The following is a 15,030-nucleotide window of genomic DNA, read 5'->3' on the forward strand; positions in this document are numbered from 1 at the left end:
GTATGCATTGCACCACTTTGCGCTGCTTTTATATCCACTCGTGTAAATGGAGACACATGGGTGTATTAATTGTTTATCAGTATTAATTGTTCATCTATCTCAAATATGCACATCACTGTCTGAGGACTAATTGTTTTCACATTTATTTATTATAACAGTTTCCCAACATCACCTTAGGCGTCGCCAAAGAATCAACAGCTGCAGAAACGTGCGTACGCCAGCCCTGAAGCTGCCGTGAGGTACTGCACATTTCCACAGTCTTTTCACTCTTGATACATCTGATCGTTGACGTAAAAAGGTGCGTACGCCACTATTTTGTGCGTACGCACGCTTTGTACATGAACTAGCAGGGACATCATACCAATAGATTTCAACTGGTTAGAACGTCCTTAATTCTTGAGCAAAGTCCCTTCCATGCATTTACTGTAGATAAACTGGCGTTGTTCAGTCGAGCTGTGGTCTCCTCCAATGATGCAATGTCCAGTAAGGATCTGATCCAGTAAAATTTTGCACTAATATCAGGTTTGAACCACAGCTGGAATATTGACTTTTTGGCAGCTGTGAAGCCAGCAAACACCAGACTTTTTTCACATAGAGAGAGCTCAAGTGTGGAATCATCATTTAATAAACAAAAACAGGGGTCTAACACAAGAGTAATGTCAAGAAACTTGGATAACATCTCAATAACATATTTCCAAAATATACTTATAATGGGACATTCCCAAAACATATGGAGGAAGGTACCCGTGGCGTTCTGGCAAAGCATGCATTGTGGATTTTGAGAGATATTCATTTTGAAACGTATGTATGGTGTTGTATATGCCTTGTGGATCATCTTATAATGAATTAATTGATGTGCCAGGCACTTAGATGTTAGTGGTAGATTGTCCCATATCTTCTCCCAGTCTGGATCAACACCCATTGCCTTAAGTTCCCTATCCCATATTGACACAACAGAAAGAGGTTTCATGGAGTTCCTTATCAGAAGGTTGTACAGTTTTGCTACCAGGGCTCGCGAAAGGCTACTAGGACAGACAAGATTAGATAGGGGATGTGAACATAATGGTTGCCAAGGCACTCCATACGCCTTCATCGAAGATCTGAGCTGGAGATAAAGGAAATAGGATGAGCCTGGGAGATCATATTGGTGTTGGAGGTCTTGGAACGTGCGCAGTATGCCATTATCGCAAATGTCATTAACTGTGTGGATGCCTTTGGATGACCATACAGGAGATGTAAAGGGTTGCTTGCCTGAAGTTAAACAAGGATTGTTCCATAAAGGAGAGGACAAAGTCAGTTTGAATGGACCACCCAGTATCTTTTCAGCATTATGCCAAGCTCTCAAAGTAGAGGAGAGAATAATACCATGTCTTAGTGTACTTTTCCGTCCTGTCTGCATGAAAGGTATATCTGTAAGTTTGTTAGGATAGGTCAGCCTAGCTTCTATTGGACGCCATGGAATGTGCGATTCTGAATCCATCCAAACATGTATAGATCGGATCTGAAAGGCGAGAAAGTAATGTTTTAAATCGGGGAGAGCTAGTCCACCCTCTTCTTTAGGCCGTTGTAGTGTCGAGAGGCGAATCCTGGCCCGTTTACCAGCCCAAATAAACTTAGAGAATTGTGAGTGTACTTTTTTAAAAAGATTTGGAGGTGGTTGCATAGGCAACATAAAAAATAGAAAGTTAAAACGTGGCAAAATGTTCATTTTAAGAATAGTGACTCTAGCTTGCATTGAGATTTTTAAAGAGCTCCATCTTTGAAGATCTGCAGTTATCTTTTGCGTGAGTTCAGAGTAGTTGTCTCGCATGATGTTTGACAAGGAACCACTTATTTTAATACCTAGATATATAAAGGAAGTCACCTTTGGAATAAATGAAGGTAAAGATAGCTTGTCTTTTGAAGGACCAATTGGCATTAATGTGGATTTCGCCCAGTTAATCTTATAGCCAGACAAATCATGAAATGTGTCAAATAATTGTAATACATCGGGGACTGTTTTATTTACATTTGAAAGATAAAGAAGGATGTCGTCAGCAAATAATGAGATGTGGTGAGAGGTGCCTAACAAGGTGATTGGGGAGATAGACTTGCTTTGTCTGACCGCTTGTGCAAGGGGTTCTAAAGAGAGTGCAAACAGTAAGGGAGAGAGCGGGCACCCCTGCCTAGTACCTCGCTGAAGTTCAAAAGGCTGGGATTTGCAAAAACCTGTCAACACAGAGGCGGCTGGAGAGCAATAGAGAGCTTTAACCATCCCAATGAATGTTGTTCCAAACCCATAGTGCTCCAAAAGTGACCACAAGTAGTCCCAACTCAGACGGTCAAATGCTTTGAAAGCATCTAGTGAGAACACTGCAGAGGGCTCCTGGGAGGAATTGGCTAGATCAATTTTATGAAGTAACCGTCTTAGGTTGTCAGATGCCATCCTCCCTTTAATGAAACCTGTTTGGTCATGATGAACAAATTTGTGTACTAGGGGTTCTATTCTCGTGACCAGTGCTTTTGCAAAAATTTTTACATCAGCACAAATTAGTGAGATGGGCCTAAAGCTGGAGCAATCCAGAGGGTCTTTGTTTTTTTTTTCAGTAGTAATGTAATAATGGCTAATTTCTGGTCCCTGTGAAAAGATCCTTCTTTCACAGCGAAGTTAATAGAGTTAAGTATCAATGGGCCTACAATATCCCACACTGCTAGATACAACTCTGGTGGAATGCCATCCATGCCTGGTGACTTCCCCTTCTGAAGCGATCTGGCTGCCTTATGTAACTCGTGTAATGTAATTGATTTGTTCAAACCAGCTCTATCTGAATCATTTAATGTAGGTAGATGAAGATTATTCAAAAAAGTCTTGCACAACTTTTCGTCTAGTGTAGACTGTGATGAGTATAGTTTGGCATAGAAAGATTTAAATGTATTGCTGATGGCTATGGGATCTGTAGTTATGTCGCCCTCTGCTGTTTGGATTACATCAATGCAAGACTTGGATTCGTTTTCTTTTAGTCTCAGTGCAAGTAAATGGCTAGGCCTATCCCCCTGGTAATAATATTTTTGTCTAGTCCTATGTACAATAAAAGATGCTTTGGATGAGGAATGTCTATTATATTCACCACGTAATGCAGACAGGGAAGGATTCAGATTGCTGTTTTTCTAGTGTTTTAATTTCAGATTCCAATTGTGACATCCTTTTAACACTCTGTGATTTTAATTTAGAAGAGTATGCAATGCAAAAGCCTCTCAGGAAACATTTTGTGGTTTCCCACAGCACTTGTGGATTGCAACACTCAGTCTGATTTAAACTGATAAATTTGTGTAATTGAGTTTGAAGGTTCTCGATAAATTCACTATTGAATAGTAAAGAGTCATTAAAACGCCACCGACGGAATTTAGGGGGCATCGATGATGGCTTGATACGACATTGGAGTGGGGAGTGGTCAGATATTAATCTGGGTAATATATCCGCCTCGCAAATCTGATCAAGCAAGCTAGAGCCAACTAATATGTAATCAATTCGAGACAGCGACTTATGACGAGCTGAGTAAAAACTATAGGCTTTGGTGTTGCTATTTCTGATTCGCCAGACATCTGTCAGATTTAACTCTGTGATGAATTGGTTAAGGGCAACAGTGGAGGGTGGAAAACAATTAGAAGCTGGTGACCTATCCAGTAAAGGGTTAACAGTAGCATTAAAATCGCCCCCAATAAATAAACTACAGTCTACAAAGGAGAGTAACGTGTTTGATATACCGTTGAGAAAGTCAGCATCAAAGTCATTTGGAGAGTAAATTGATGCAAAAAGAATTTTCCGACCACTGGCGCTGATGATAGCATAAGCAAAGCGGCCACTTGTGTCCTTCCCAGTTAAATGCACTGTTAGCTGAGCAGACCTTTTAACCAATATTACAACCCCCTTGGATTTATTATTTGTGCAGGAAAAAGCTATGGTTTTGAATCGCCTATTTTGAAAACGATGAACATCCTCTTGTTTTAAATGAGATTCTTGAATAAGAGCAACATCCACATTATTGTGGTGCATAAATTGCAGGCACCGCGTTCGCTTAATGGGGCTGTTTAAGCCGCGCACGTTCCAACTAAAGATGTTCAGATCTGCTCTAGAGGATTCTGTCTTTATGAAATCCTGTAATAGATAGATAGATAAGTACTTTATTCATCCCAATTTGGGAAATTGTTGTGTTGCAGCAGCATACAGTAAAAGATATGTAAACAATTAAAGTAAAAACAAGCAAATAGAATAAAATAAAATAAAATAAAAATAGTGAATAAACATTAGCTATATACAAATCTACGGTATGAAGAGTTTTTTTGTTTTGTTATTGTTTTTTAGGAGAGACTTCAGGCCTATTGAGCTTGAAGTTCTCTTCCAGCCAGAGGGGAGGTGTTGTAGATGGTGATGGCTGCTGGTAGGAAGGATTTCCTGAATCGTTCCTTGTGACGGCGGAGCTGGATGAGCCTGTTGGAAAAGGAGCTCCGCTGTCCAACCAGCAGCTGGTGGAGAGGATGGGTGGGGTTATCCATGATGGATAACAGTTTGTTCAGTGTCCTCCTCTCCACCACTGATTCAAATCAGTCCAGTTTGCAGCCGATGACAGAACCAGCCTTCTTAATGAGTTTATTAAGCCTGCTGGTGTCACCGGCTCTGATGCTGTTCCCCCAGCAGACCACAGCGAAGGAGAGTGCTCTGGCAACAACAGACTGATAGAACATCTCCAACTAGGGCTGTCGTGGTGAGGGAATTCCCACCGCGGTGACTCATAGCCGCTCAACAGCGCGGTATGCGGTGATATCGCATTTTTGTTCATTAGGCTACTTTCCACGACACGCAATGTTAGATGAAAATCAAGCGCATAATCCGTCTTTTTTTCCCAGCGATTCTGACATTTCACTTTGCTTTGCCTGTCATTTACTCGCTCACAGACCAACATAGCGGAGATCAAGCAGCGCATACAGTTCTGCAACATTGTTGCCAGTGCCACATGGCAAATATCAACATTGTTGCAGACCTCCGCACGTTTCGTTTAATAATGACGGAGAAAAACGAAGCAGATCAGTGCAGCAGTTGAGCTCACGTGTCCGGGATACAGTTTTTTTAAACAGACTGCCCGCCGTCCAACCAACCCAAGCTGAACTTTAACTGTTTCCGCGAAGTTGTTAGAGCTTATTTCTGGCACGGCACATTTTTTAAATGTTTTTTTTTTTTTTTTTTTAAATAGGCCTACAGACCTAGGCCCTAAAACTTAAAAGTTAAGGAACATGACTGATATCAAGTTACTTACCGATGTTTCCTGGAAAGTAGGGCTGCCATGATTAGTCGACGTTGTCGACAAAAATCGATAATAGAAATAGTCGACAATGAATTCCATTGTCGACTATTGTCGCCAGACGTGTTTTTCCAACAGAGTGAGGCATCTCACTTAATTACAATCTCTGCCAAGAGTCGCACATGCGCTCTCACATTGCACTCTGTCGAGCGGTAACATACACAGAAATGGCGGCGTCCAACACATTAGCTAATGCGTGCCAAAACTTCTAAAGTTTGGGAGCATTTTAGCCTGGATACGGCGAATAAAAAGATAACTTGCAAGGTTTGCAAAGCAGACCCTCGGTGATGCACGAACATTTTAAAGAGAAAGCACGTCGGGCAGTAAACGAAACGGAGTCTGACTCGCCTCGGTAAATTGAAAATGGTGGAGAGAAAATGAGAGGCGTTTTCCCAGACTGTCAAACCTAGCAAGATCTCTTCTGTGCATTCCTGCAACATCCACCCCGGCAGAGCGAATCTTCTCAGCAGCAGGAAATATCTGCTCCCAGAAGAGAGCAAGCCTCACACGAGAGCATGTGGATATGCTGACTTTTCTTAGTATGAACAAACTGAACGACATAGCCTGAGACTCATGTTGATTTTAAACATGGTCTGTCCACCATGACAGGTTTGTGTCCAGGTTGTATCACACAGTCCATGTTTACTTGAATTTGGACAACTCTGAATGCTTTATTTTCAGCTGTGTTGTTAAAACCGTTAGATTTCAGACTGTTGAGAATTGTAAAGTTCTTTTGCAACAGACTGTGCAGTTGACCACTGAATATACTTCACAAAATGCACTTAATATTTGTTTTATTTACTGTTTTACTGCTGCTAATATGCCTGTCCTTGGTTTACAGGAAAAAATGTTTACTTGATTGTAATTAATTATTTATTTTTCATAAAACACATTTGCCTGTCCTTAAAAAATGGACAGAGGTTTATTTATTTATGGATTTATGTCTATACTGACCGAGCACTGTGCCTAATTGGTTTTAGATAGGACATTTTTATTTACTTTTTGTATGAATCAGCAGCAAAGTTGAATAAAAGATGCATTTTTCATTGAAGTACCCATCTTTTTTGTGTTTATTATCATTTGCCACATAATTAAAGCAACTTCATGCTAAATTTAAGAAAAAATTAATAATTATCCGATTAGTCGACTAATCGTTTCAATAGTCGGTGACTAGTCGACTATTAAAAAAGTCGTTAGTTGCAGCCCTACTGGAAAGCATGGCCCTTGACCAATTTATGCAATGATGGTGCATGTGTGTTTTATTGAGGGAACACCCGGTGATAGATTACAAACACTCATTATCATTCTTACTGTGCTGGCTTAAAAAAAATATCAGTTCTGTCAGTCGCTTTGTATCTACTGTGCATTCTTAAAAACTCTTTTAGTTTCTCGAGTTGTTCTGCGCGTGCAAGGGGGCGTGCGGTGGTGGCGGTGGCCTGGACACGCACCGCGGTGATTGCATTTTGCGGTTATCGCGACAGCCCCATTTCCAACATCTTGCTGCACACGTTGAAGGATCTCAGCTTCCTCAGAAAATAGAGTTGGCTCATTCCCTTCTTGTAGACAGCATTGGTGTTGGTCCTCCAGTTCAGTCCGTTGTCCAGGTGCACTCCCAGGTACTTGTAGTCCTCCACCACTGCAACGTCCTCTCCCAGAACGCACAGAGGCTTTGGAGCCGTCCTCCTCCTTCTGAAGTCAATGACCATCTCTCTGGTCTTTGCCACATTCAGAAGCAGGTGATTTCTGCCAGACCAATCCACAAAATCCTCTACCAGCGCTCTGTACTCCCCCTCCTGTCCATCCCTTATACACCCAACAACTGCAGAATCATCCGAAAACTTCTGCAAGTGGCATGACTCTGAGTTGTATTTAAAGTCTGTGGTGTACAAGGTAAACGGGAAAGGAGACAGCACAGTCCCCTGAGGAGCTCCTGTACTGCCAACCACCACATCAGACAGAACACTGCCCAGCCGGACATACTGTGGTCTGTCTGTCAGGTAGTTGGCAATCCAGGAGATGATGGATGTGTCTACCCCCATGACCTGCAGTGTCACTCAGTAGACCCGGCCGGATCGTGTTGAATGCATTCGAAAAATCAAAGAATGTGATTCTCAAAGTGCAACCCGATCCATCCAGGTACGAGTGAGCACGCTGCAGCTGGTAAACAACAGCATCATCCACCCCCAGGTGAAGCTGGTAGGCAAACTGTAGAGGGTCAAGGGAAGAAGCCACCTGCGGTCTGAGATGCGTCAAGACCAGTCTCTCCAGCACCTTCATCACATGAGATGTGAGAGCTACTGGTCGGTAATCATTGAGTCCAGAAGGAGTCGTCTTCTTCGGGACAGGAACCACGCAGGACGTCTTCCACAGCACTGGGATCCTCTCTAGGTACAGGCTCAGGTTAAACAGGTGCTGGAATACCACAGACAGCTGGCTGGCACAGGTCCTCAGAACTCTGGGGCTGATGCCATCAGGTCCTGCAGCCTTGCCTAGGTGGAGTCTTTCCAGCTGTCTCTTCATCTGGCCAGTACTCACAGTCAGGCGGGGGAGGGGGGTTGATGCCTCAGTGGGGTAAAAGCAGTCCGGAGGTGAGGTGTTGAAGTCCAATGCACTCAGCAGGGGGGGTTGAGAAGTGTGGGACAAAGGCGTTAAGAACAGTCGGGGGTTGATGTTCACAGGATGTGTGGTGGAGGGGGAAAATCAGGAAAAATCAGGGTGGTAGCACGTTGGAGTAGCTCTGTACCTCACATTGAGATTTTTTTTTTCTAAATTTCATTCCTGTTATTTCTTGGAAGAAATTGCATTTTTTGGACAACTGTTCCTTCCTGCCTTGGATGCTGTGCAGCTGGATTGATTTTTCCCAATACTTTTGTATATTTTACTCTTTTGTTATGATGCATAACCATAGCAACAAGGTGGTTTACAACAGGGAGCAGCTGATTAACATTGGAAAAGCAGAAATAATTCGACAACTGAAGCCAGAAATCCCACTGGATTTGAAAAGGAGGCGTCGTGGATGCAGAGCAGGAGCAAAGAGGAGAGAAAGAAAGAAGAAGTTCAAACCATCTCTGCCATCTGTCATCATGGGCAATGTAAGATCTTTAGCTAACAAGTTGGATGAACTTCTAGCCTTGACAAGGACTCAGCAAGAATATCGGGAATGTAGCATTATGTGTTTTACTGAGACATGGCTGCAGGTTCATATCCCCGACTCCAGCGTCTCTCTGCCGGGCTTCCTGACTGTACGAGCAGATCGAGATTTAAAGAGTAGCAGGAAAAGGAAAGGGGGTGGATTGGCAGTGCTTGTCAACAACAGATGGTGTCACCCAGGACATGTTACTGTGAAGAGTCGTCTCTGCAGTCCTGACATTGAACTATTGGCAGTAAGTTTTCGTCCATATTATTTGCCAAGAGAGTGTTGTTTTGGTGGCTGTTTACATTCCACCCTCAGCTGTTGCCGACACTGCATGTGATGTCATCAGTTCCGTTGTTGCTAAGATACAGACACAACACCCCAATTCTTTTGTGGCAATATCTGGTGATTTTAATCATGCCTCACTCTCTGCTACACTGCCAACTTTTCAACAGTTTGTCAGCTGCTCTACCAGAGAAAACAAGACGTTGGATTTATTTTACACAAATGTCAAGGATTCATACATTTCCAAATCAAGACCTCCCCTGGGTAAATCAGATCACAACCTTGTTTTTCTCTGTTCAGCATATAAACCCCTTGTCCAGAGACTACCTGTCACAAAAAGGACTGTTAGAAAGTGGTCACAGGAAGCTGAAGAAGCCTTACAGGGTTGCTTTGATGCAACCGATTGGATTTCTCTTTGTAAGCCACATGGAGAGGACATTAATGCCATGACTGAGTGTGTGACTGACTATATAAACTTCTGTGTGGACAACACCATCCCCACCAGAACAGTGAGATGCTTCCCTAATAACAAACCCTGGATCACCAGTGAGCTAAAGGAACTATTGAACAAGAAAAAAAGAGCCTTTAGGGAGCGAGACAGGGAGTTACTGAGGAGTATACAGAAGCAGCTCAAAGTCAAGATCAGAGAGAGCAAGGAGGTGTATAGAAAGAAGCTTTAGAGTAAACTGCAGAGGAACAATATCAGAGATGTGTGGTCAGGAATGAAGAAGATCACAGGCCTCAAGCAGAGGGAGGATCGGATGGATGGAAGTCTGGACAGAGCAAATGAGCTGAACATATTCTTCAACAGGTTCAGTTCAGGAACAAGCTCACCATCCTCCCCTCCTGTTCCCAGCCAAAGAGACATCCCACCCTCCTCTGACCCACAGCTTTCCTGTAACATCTCCACCTCCTCCTCAGTCATGGATTCTTCTGCTTCCACTAGTTTGTCTTCAACCAAATCAGGAGATGCTGCTGTCCCCTTTGCCTCCCCTCCCACTTTTCTGTTTCTAGAAGTCAGGTGAAGAGGCAGTTGGAGAGACTGAACCGGAACAAGGCTGCAGGTCCAGATGGTGTCAGCCCCCGAGTCCTGAAGGCCTATTCAGAGCAGCTCTGTGGGATTCTACAACACCTTTTCAACCTTAGCTTGACCCAAGAGAAGGTACCACTGTTGTGGAAGACATCCTGTCTGGTTCCGGTACCAAAGAAAACTCATCCTTCAGTCATTAATGACTACAGACCTGTTGCCCTGACATCCCACATCATGAAGGTCCTGGAGAGACTCCTGTTGACCCACCTGTGTAAGCAAACCAGCACATATCAGGACCCCCAGCAGTTTGCTTATCGCCATGGAGTTGGAGTTGAAGACGCTATCATACACCTGCTTCAACAAACCCACTGTCATCTGGACAAAGCAGGCAGCACTGTGAGGATCATGTTCTTTGATTTCTCCAGTGCATTTAACACAATTCAGCCTGATCTGCTTCGTCTGAAACTCCAGAAGACTCAGGTGGAGGCCTCAACAATCACCTGGATTAATGACTACCTGACGAACAGACCACAGTTTGTCAGACTAAAGAATTGTGTGTCTAACCAGGTGATCAGCAGCACAGGAGCACCACAGGGGACTGTACTCTCACCATTCCTTTTCACTCTGTACACTTCAGACTTCCAGTACAAGTCAGACTCCTGTCATCTACAGAAATATTCAGATGACTCTGCAGTGGTCGGGTGTATCAGAGATGGACAAGAAGCTGAGTACAGAGAGCTGGTGGACCGCTTTGTGGCATGGTGTGGGAACAATCATCTCATCTTGAATGTTAACAAAACAAAGGAGATGATTGTAGATTTCAGGAGAAACAGGGTCAGATCAAACCCTGTTTCCATCATGGGAGAAGAAGTGGAGGTGGTTGAGGAATATAAATACCTTGGTGTTCATGTGGACAACAGACTGGACTGGAGACACAACAGTGAAGCTATCTACAAGAAAGGACAGAGCAGACTGTACTTCTTGAGGAAGCTAAGGTCCTTCAAGGTTTGCAACAAGATGTTGCAGATCTTCTACAAGTCTGTTGTTGAGAGCGTCATTTCCTCTTGCGTCATCTGTTGGGGCAGCAGCATCAGAACCAGGGACCTAAAAAGACTCAACAACCTGATAAGGAAGGCTGGTTCTGTTCTGGGGACGACTGTGGAACCTCTGTAGACAATAATGCAAAGAAGGATTTTGCATAAAATCAAGAGAATTATGGACAACCCTGAACATCCTCTCCATGAGACTGTTATCGGAAAACAGAGTCTCTTCAGTCAAAGGCTTCTTCAGTTTGGATGCAAAATTAAATCCAAACTGCATTGGATGAAGATCGGCATGGCCATTATTTCAGTGTTCAGTCGGTTCTGTGGTAACCCATTTCTCCGCTACTTTGGAAATTCTAGGTAAAATACTTATGGGTCAATAGATTTTGTCGGCCTTAAAGACGTCGATAGTACCGTTCCTTGTTTTATGGATACATTTCCAAGATGTGCAACTGGATCAGCAAGAGCCTGTTTATTGGTCTTTAAAAGGTCAGTAGTAAGACCAAATGAATCTCTGGCCTTTTTAGAGATGAAATATGTGAGCATTTAAAGGGCTTCGCAAGTTCCTCAACTGAGCCAATGAAAAATCTATTGATAACTCACAGTAATCTCCAGATTGTTCAGTTAGCTCATCGTTTACATGGAGCTGTAGACCACTAAGATGGGGAGATAAATAATTATGGGTGCCAGCCGAAGGTATTAGACACACATATTTAATCTGTTGCCAGACTCTTTTTATTCTCCCGTTTCCGCCCTAAAGTTTGGCGTGCTACTAGTCTAGCAGCGATGGTCCGACGGGCCTAAAAAGTACACCGCTGCGTGCTTATCGATCGGGAATGGTGTGCTATTATGTTTGGCTCTCATTCGTCTAAAGGAATTCCGACAAAATGGGAAAAAGTCGGAAAATTGTGGATGGGAAAATGCATTGAAAAGCACTTAACGAGTACTATGGCCTTATAACTCAGCCATAAAGCATAACACAGACCTCATTCAAAGTTTATATGTGACAGGAGACTCTCTGCTTTAACTGAATCAAAGGGTTTGTATTAGGGCTGTGACTCCATTAAAAATTTTAATCGTGTTAACTACAGGCTTTGAAATTAATTAATCGAAATTAATCGCATTTTAATCGCATATACTTTATCCTTTAGAAAATTAACATTTTCAACAATATTTCAACAAACACAGAACATATCCCTATTTGAAATCTGAATGTAGCATGCATGAAAACACAGTATATAGAATCTTTGATGTTAAGCTGCGTTGGGCCCCCGTTAGCTTCCACGCTAGCTGCTACATGTTTAGCGTTGAGGTGATATTTGAGGCTTGATACGCTGCGGTGATACGCGAATTCCTTGTTGCATAATCTGCACACAACCACGCTCTTGTCGACGCTTCCATCCAGTGTTAATTTTGTCACCCATTTTTTAATTTAGTCTTAGTTTTAGTCTTGTGTCAAAGTGCGTTCTTAGTCTTAGTCAGTTTTAGTCTTTTCACAGATAATTTTTGTTAGTCATGATTTAGTCGACTAAAAATCCTCAACATTTTAGTCTAGTTTTAGTCAGGCGTGGGAAAATGTATTTTAGTCTAGTTTTAGTCAAAACATTTTAGTCTTTAGTTTTAGTCTTTAGTCGCAATGCAAGTCCAAGTCAATCAAACTGATATCAACCTGTCTAGTTAGGACATTACTTTTTCCAACTTGAAGGCAGAACACCAAACCTGCTGTATTTGTTTCACAAAACGCTATACAATAGCTCACAAGTATTAATAATGGTGACAAACATAAAATCAGGATACACATACAGTGCTAAATAAATCATGCTGTGTGGATGATTGTTCATATAGACAAGACACAACACCTTTCTTCATTCTCATAACTCGCCATCTCCCTGCCTGTAACTGAGTTTGCATCGCAGGGCAATCTACATCGGCAACACACACACACGCAAGTGTCTGTGCAGCTCCGCTTTATATTAGAAAAGCCCAGCGATGTCACCGCAGAGTTGCGCACCTTCTGTGTCACGTTGCAGGGTAATTATTATGCTACAACGTTCTAGTTAGCATTAGCTCTTTATTTTTTAAAACAATTTGTCTCGCAGGCAGCGTTCTTGCAGACAAATACGATGTAGCACATTGCTCGTCATGTTGGAAGAAGGCTCAGTCGCGTTATATGTTCGACGAGATTCAGAACTTGTTGAAGCAATACTGAAGTAATCCTACTGTTTAAATAACATGTAAAACAAAACGGGGTAAAGTCAATATGAGAGAAGGGAAATGTTTTGCCGAAGTTTTCCTTAACTCCTTCGTTTACCACTATGTTCACTATATTTCCCAATTTAGAAAAAAAAAACGCCAAACTAACGCAGCATGAGAATCCTATGCTACCTAGCCTACCATGCTAGCAAACTAACACGGCGATGTATTAACCTCAACCACTTTACTCACTCACCCACCAAGTTATTACAAGTGATGCTTTACCGGACAGCGTAATGTGCTGTCGTCAAACCTGACACCATGTTAAAATGTAAGCGAGTCCATCACTGAAATAGCACATGACATACCCTTGTTGCTTCAACCGTCTGTTTCCATCACTTGGATGAGCATGTAAGCACTTTCACTCGGTTTACCACATTCTGATACGAACATATTTGAACGGAACGTGTCAACTGCTGGCTGAAACACATTTAATCATTTTCAAAAGTTCTGGGGGATCTTCTAAATTATATGGTCGACGAAAACAAGGGATTTTTTTTGTTTAGTTTTTATTTCTAGCATGGCATGTTCGTCTCGTTATTGTTCGTCAACGAAATGCATCTCATGACACAGTTTTCGTTTGTGTTTTTTTAGAACACTGTAGTCTCGTCATCGTTACGTCTTTTGTCATAGGGAAAGGCTCGTCAACGAACATTTTTAGTCTTGTCTCGTTTAACGAAATTAACACAGCTTCCATCCGTCGGTATTTAAAAAAAAAAAAAAAAAATCATAGTGTGCGATTAAAATGCGTTATTTTTTTTAACGCGCTAATATGTGTGTAGTTAATTAAAGTTCCCATGGCATGGTATAGTAGCGGCACTTTAAATGGGCTTTCGGAGGCTTCAGGATGTTATACCCCCCAGGCGTTCTCAAAATTCACCCGAAAAACGCAGATTTGGCCACTTAGAAGAAAGCCGCATTTCAGCGCTCTCTCCAGTGGGTATGAAGTAGAACTGGTGACCTCTGGTGGATGACATTAAATGCTTCTTCTTAATTTTCCATGAGCACAAGATAAAATTGTGATCTGAAAGGCCTGATAATAGATTAAAAGTCTTAGAGATTCTTTCAGGATTATTAGTAAATATTAGATCAATTGTTGTATTTGACGTATTAGTTATTCTTGTCGGTCCTTTTATAATTTGTGTCAAATTGCACTCATCCATCAGCTGTTTAATTTTTTCCCTGACTTGATGTCCCAGTTGATTTTAAAATCAGCGAGTAGGATGATTTCCTTTTTCGAGTTGCAGTGATTTAAGATTGTCTGAAGATGATCATAAAACACAACTTCAAAAGGATCCAAGTCTTCTTCCTCTCTGTCATTGCAGAAACATAGAGCCCAAGAGGGATCCAGATGGCACTGCTGTAAGGACTGTGGGGAAGTTATCAAACGATCTCGTCTGAGGTATCATCAGAGGCTTCATACTGGAGAGAAGCCAGTATGAAGCCTTTTACAACTTCAGTGGGGGGCAGCTTTCACTCAATTAGGTAATCTAAAGACACACCAACGTATTCACACAGGAGAGAAGCCTTTCAGCTGTGGTCAGTGTGGGACAGCATTCACTGCATTATCTAGTCTAAAGGCACACCAACGTATTCACACAGGAGAGAAGCCTTTCAGCTGTGGTCAGTGTGGGGCAGCATTCACTGCATTATCTAATCTAAAGGCACACCAACGTATTCACACAGGAGAGAAGCCATACAGCTGTGGTCAGTGTGGGGCAGCATTCACTGCATTATCTAATCTAAAGGCACACCAACGTATTCACACAGGAGAGAAGCCATACAGCTGTGGTCAGTGTGGGGCAGCTTTCACTGCATTATCTAGTCTAATAGTCCAGGCAAAGTAGCATTTTACGACGGACTAATTGTAAAATAAGTTTTTTCAGCTTATATCATTTCTATGAGGTGTCCAGAACAACATACTAAAAGTCCTAAGAAATCCTAGTTCGG

Source organism: Odontesthes bonariensis, chromosome 2, assembly GCF_027942865.1.
Source record: "Odontesthes bonariensis isolate fOdoBon6 chromosome 2, fOdoBon6.hap1, whole genome shotgun sequence".
In the NCBI taxonomy this organism is placed as follows: domain Eukaryota; kingdom Metazoa; phylum Chordata; class Actinopteri; order Atheriniformes; family Atherinopsidae; genus Odontesthes; species Odontesthes bonariensis.